The sequence below is a fragment of the Hordeum vulgare genome, chromosome 2H (assembly GCF_904849725.1).
Source record: "Hordeum vulgare subsp. vulgare chromosome 2H, MorexV3_pseudomolecules_assembly, whole genome shotgun sequence".
Lineage (NCBI taxonomy): Eukaryota > Viridiplantae > Streptophyta > Magnoliopsida > Poales > Poaceae > Hordeum > Hordeum vulgare.
In genome coordinates, this window is record NC_058519.1 from 103,075,294 (window position 1) to 103,081,625 (window position 6,332).

A 6,332-nucleotide genomic window follows, 5' to 3' on the forward strand; every position below is an offset into this window, starting at 1 on the left:
CTTGAGCTCTTTCCACTCTTTATCCCTTTGTCCATGAGAACATCACCCAAAACATGAAAACTTCACAACACAAAACTTAAACACTCGTGAAATCATTAGAACAAGAAAACAAACTACCACCTCTTTAGGTACTGTAGCAATCTTGATTTCTATTTATATTGGAGTTAGATTACTGTATTCTCACTTTTCCATGGCTAGTACCCCCCCCCCCCGATACTATCCATAGTTTCATCAAAACAAGCAACCAACTCAACAAAAACATAATCTGTCAAAAACAGACCAGTCTGTAACAATCTATATACTTAGTATACTTCTGGTACCTAAAAAATTCTGAAACATTACGACTACTTGGTCAAAAGACATATCAACCAGCAGCAAAAATAATCAACTCAAAAGCTCTTTCTGAATAAAAATGAAAAATAATCTCGTGAGCGAAAATTTTCTGTCTTTTTCCAGCAGGATCAAACAACCATCACCAAGACTAGTCATAAAGGTTTTGCTTGGCTCAAACACAAAAAGAAACACAAAAGACACTATCATAACAGAATTGTGATGGTGTGGACGCAACAAAACAGAAAGAAAAATATAAATTCATTGGGTTGCCTCCCAACAAGCGCTATTGTTTAACGCCCTTAGCTAGGCATTGATAATTCTATGATGCTCACACAAAAGACAAGAACTGAAGCACAACGAGAGCATCATAAAGCATGTGAAAATCACATCTAAGTCTAACATACTTCCTATGCATAGGCATTTTATAGGAAAACAAATTGGCAAGACAACCAATAGTTACCAAATGTAAGGAAGAAGAAAGAGACAATAGCAATCTCAATAAAACGAGAGGTAATTTGGTAAAATGAAAGTTTCTACCACAATATTTTCCTCTCTCATAGCAATTACATGTGGAATCATAATAAAATTCAACAATATAGCTATCACAAAGGATATTATTTTCATGATCCACATGCATGCAAAGTTGACTCTCTTCAAAAATAGTGGGATTATCATCAACTAAAGTCATGACTTCTCCAAACCCACTTTCAATATTATTGCAAACACCATAATCATCATGATGCTTAAACATTTTTTCAAGATCATAAGAAAAATCATTACCCCAATCATGATCGTTGCAACAAGTAGTGGACATAGCAAAACTAGCATCCCCAAGCTTAGAGTTTTGCATATTTTTAGCATGATTGTCATTAATAGAATTTATAATGAAATCATTGCAATCATGCTTTTCATTCAAGGAGCCCTCGTGAATCACTTCATAAATTTCTTCATCACTATTTTTAGATTCACGCATCTCAAGCAAAATTCCATAGAGAAAGTCAAGTGCACTCAACTCACTAGCAAATGGTTCAACATAATTGGATCTCTTAAAGAGATTAGCAAGTGGATTAGGATCCATATCAATAGATTTTCAGCAAGCGAAGATGCAAGCATATTGAAGGCACATGGCAACACAAGCAAACAGAAAGGCAAGCGAAAGGAAAGGGTGAACAAAAAAGGCAAATCTTTTTGTTAATTTTTGTTTTTCAGAAGCGGGGAGAGGAAAACGAGAGGCAAAAAAAGTATATGCAAGAGATGAGTTTGCGACACTTACTTGGATGAGTTCTTGACTTGATCCTCCCCGGCAACGGCGCAAGAAATTCTTCTGCTACGGCAACAGACAACAACGCCAGAAATTGGCATGTTGACGGACACTTGGCTTGCGCTGGTTTTTCCCTTCAAGAGGAAAGGGTGATGCAGCACAGGAGAAGTAAGTATTTCCCTCGGTTTGAGAACCAAGGTATCAATCCAGTAGGAGAATCGCGTCAAGTCCAGAGTACCTGCGCAAACACCAAAGAGCTTGCACCCAACGCTATAAAGGGGTTGTCAATCCCTTCAAGATTGATTGCCAAGTGAGATCTGAAGGCGAAAAGTGCAACGAAGTAAAAGTGTAAGGCTAAAAATATGATGTGAAGTAGACCCGGGGGCTATAGTGTCGACTAGAGGCTTCTCTCAAAATAGCAAATATTACAGTGGGTGAACAAATTACTGTCGAGCAATTGATAGAACCGCGCAAAGTCATCACAATATCTAAGGCAGTGATCATACATATAGGCATCACGTCCGAGTCAAATAGACCGATACTTTCTGCATCTACTACTATTACTCCACACATCGACCGCTATCCAGCATGCATCTAGTGTATTGAGTTCATGACGAACAGAGTAACGCCTTAAGCAAGATGACATGATTCAGAGGGATAAACTCAAATCAATGATGAAAACCCCATCTTTTTACCCTTGATGGCAACAACATGATGCGTGCCTCGCTGCCCCTTCTATCACTGGGTGAGGTCACCGCACGGTATGTACCCAAAACCAAGCACTTCTCCCATTGCAAGAATCATAGATCAAGTTGGCCAAACAAAACCCACAACTCGAAGAGAATTACAAGGATATGAAATCATGCATATAAGAGATTAGAAGAAACTCAAATAAGATTCATAGATAATCTGATCATAAATCCACAATTCATAGGATCTCGACAAACACACCGCAAAAGAAGATTACATCGGATAGATCTCCATGAAGATCATGGAGAACTTTGTATTGAAGATCCAAGAGAGAGAAGAAGCCATCTAGCTACTAGCTATGGACCCGAAGGTCTATGGTGAACTACTCACGCATCACCGGAGAGGTCATGGTGTTGATGAAGAAGCCCTCCGTATCCGAATCCCCCCTCCGGCTGGGCACCAGAACGTGCCCCAGATGGGATCTTGCGGAGACAGAAGCTTGCGGCGGCGGAAAAGTATTTGCGTGGCTCCCTTGAATTTTTCTGGGATTTTAGGGAATATATAGGCGAAGGAGCTAGGGCAGAGGAGGCCCAGGGAGCCCACAAGCCTAGGAGGCGCCCCCCCTAGCCGTGCCGTGAGGGCTTGTGGGGTCCCTGGTGACCCTCTGCCTTGGTTCTCAAGTCTCCCGATCGTCTTCTGTTTCAGAAAAAATCTTTTCGGAAGTTTTATTCTGTTTGGACTCCGTTTAAAATCCTCCTCTGAAAAGGTCAAAAACACGGAAAAAACAGGAACTGGCACTTGGCACTGAGTTAATAGGTTAGTCCCAAAAAAGATATAAAAGGCATACAAAACATCCAAAGTTTGACAAGATAATAGCATGAAACCATCAAAAATTATAGATACGTTGGAGACGTATCATGCGTCCAGAAGCCCGACGAGCCCCTTCACGACTACGTCACGAGTTGGACAGAGCTGCGTAACTCCTATGAAGGAGTGCATGAGGTGCAATCCATTCAATACTTCATCGACGGCTGCCGAGACGACTCCCTACTCAAGCACAAGCTCATGTGCTTCGAGCCCACCTCTTTGGCGGTGCTCATGGCCAAGGCGGACAAATACGCCATGGCCGACTCCGTTATGCGGGTCAAGGTCACTGCCTCGGACAAGATTGTCCCCACGTCATCTACTCCCAAACTAGCTGGCGACAACCGAGGCGGCCAGAACAACAAGCGCAAGGCGGATCCACTTGATTCGCGCTCTGCGAGAAAGCAGGTGGCCAATGTGGAGGAAGATGCGCCGGCTACTCAATCCGGCTCTCAGCGGTAGCGGACCGGCAAGAACACCTGGCAGCACAAGCTCACCTTCGAGCAAATGCTCGACGCACCATGCAAGATGCACACTGGGGCGAAGCCGTCCACCCATACCCTCCGGTAGTGCAGCTTCGCACAACAACTGTCGCGAGGTGAAGGTCTGACGGCTCCCCTAGCGGCAGTTGCAGCATCTCGTGCTCCGGCTCCAGGGCCAGCTCCGGCTCCACCACCGCTGCCTCCTAACAACAGCCGTATCCACGACGAGTACCCCGTGCAAGACAGGGCTTACGTCTTCTTCACCAGCGAAGGCGGCGACAAGCACAGCCAGCGACAACGCCAGTGCGAGGTGAACGCCACGGTCCCCTCGGTTCCCCAGTTCATGCATTGGTCTGAAAAGCCAATTACATGGAGCCGAGTTGACCATCCTGCGGTGATGCCAAACCCTGGCTCATACGCGCTCGTCCTCGACCCCACTTTCGCCTCCAAGAGGCTCACCTGTCGGTTCTCTCGGGTGTTGGTCGACGACGGCAGCAGCATAAACATCCTCTACCGCGATACCTAGCTCAAGCTTAGGATGAAGAAGAAGGACCTCCAGCTGACCAACACTGTCTTCCACGGCATCGTGTCGGTACAGTCCTGCTCGTTGATTAGCAAAGTCCAACCGGATGTCCTCTTTGGCGACAAGGCGCATTTTCCGAGTGAACCAATTTGGTTCGAAGTGGTGGATCTCAATAGCGCTTACCATGCGCTGCTTGGCAGGCCGGCTTTCGCCAAGTTCATGGCCATCCCCTACTACGCCTACCTCAATATGAAGATGTCGGGTCCCAAGGGCATCATCACCATCGCTGGCAACTACAAGTAGTCGCTCGAGTGTGCACACGACAGTAGCCGCCTGGCCGACGGCATGGTGATCGCTGAGGAGAAGAGGCAGATCGATCGGCTCGTGGCTCAGGCTACCGAGCAGTCCGCGATCCCTACTCCACCATCCCAGTCGGCCGGTGAAGGCTCATTCGAGCCGACCAAGGAAACCAAGCAGGTGTCACTCGACCCTACGAACCCCAAGCAGTGCGTCACCATTGGTGCTAATCTCAGTGCCAAATAGGAAGGCGAGCTCATCGACTTCCTCCATGAGAATCGAGACATCTTTGCATGGTCTCCAAAAGACATGACAGCAGTTCCAAGGAAGTATGCCGAGCACAAGCTTCATGTGCGGCTGGATGCCAAACCGGTGAAACAACCCCTGCGCTGCTTCGCTGAGGGGAAGCGGCGCACAACAGGAGAAGAAATCGGCCAGCTGCTCGTAGCCGGCTTCATAATGGAGGTTATCCACCCGGACTGGTTGGCCAACCTAGTCCTGGTGCCGAAGAAGAACAAGACATGGGGAATGTGTATCGAATACACAAGCTTGAATAAGGCATGTCCGAAAGACCCTTTCGCTTTTCCCTGGATAGATCAAGTGATCGACTCCACAACCGGATGCGAATTGTTGTCCTTTCTAGACGCCTATTCGGGCTATCACCAAATCAACCTGGATTCAGCCGACCGGCTGAAGACCTCCTTCATCACGCCCTTCGGAGCCTACTGCTACACCACCATGATGTTCGGTCTAAAGAACGCTGGTGCCACCTCATCGCTGCATGCAACAATGCCTCCTGCCGCAGATCGGCAGGAACATCCACGTCTATGTGGATGACATCGTCGTCAAGACCAAGCAGCATTTCAGTCTCCTTGAAGACTTGTGAGAGACGTCCACCAATCTGCGCGAATACAAGATCCGGCTCAATCCAGAGAAGTCCGTCTTTGGAGTTCCAGGCGGCAAACTCTTGGGTTTCTTCGTGTCCGCTCGTGGCATCGAAACAAACCCTGAGAAGACCAGAATCATCGAGCGGATGATGAAGCCGGCTAAAATCCTCGACGTCCAGAAGTTCGCTGGCTGTCTGGCGTCCCTTAGCCGGTTCGTCAGCCGGCTGGGCGAGAAGGCGCTTCCACTCTACCAACTGATGAAGAAGACAACCAAGTTCGAGTGGAATGACCAGGCGGACGAAGCCTTCCGCGACCTCAAGCGCGTCATCTCGAGCCTGCTAATCTTGGCGGCGCTGGCTGAACGAGAGCCCATCCTCATCTACATCGCGGCAACCACTCGTGTGGTCAGTGTGGTTCTCGTAGTGGAGCGCAAGGAGGAGGGTAAGGTACTGCAAGTGCACCGCCCTAGGTCTTGTCCGCCTCCAAGCAAAACTACCCCCACTATCAAAAGATGTGTTATGGTGTTTACTTTGCTGCCAAGAAGTTGAAGCAATACTTCCAAGAGCATGCCATCACTGTAGTGAGCACTGCTCCACTTTCATAAATCTTGGGCAACCGTGATGCCATGGGCCGGATTGCCAAGTGGTCCATCTTCATGGACGACCACGACATCCGCTACGAGCCGCACAACACCATCAAATCTCAGGTGGTGGCCGACTTCCTCGTTGATTGGGTTGAAACCCAATTTCTACCACCGCCTCTAGAATCCACTCATTGGCGGATGCACTTCGACGGCTAGAAGATGCAGACTTGTCTGGGAGCTGGCATCATCTTGACGTCTCCGAAAGGAGACCAACTCAAGTATGCTCTGCAGATACACTTCGCCGCCTCCAACAACATCGCCGAGTATGAAGCGCTCGCTCACGGCCTCCGGCTTGCCAGAGAAATTGGCATCTGGCGGATCCTTTGCTTCGGTGAATCGGACTTCATGGTGT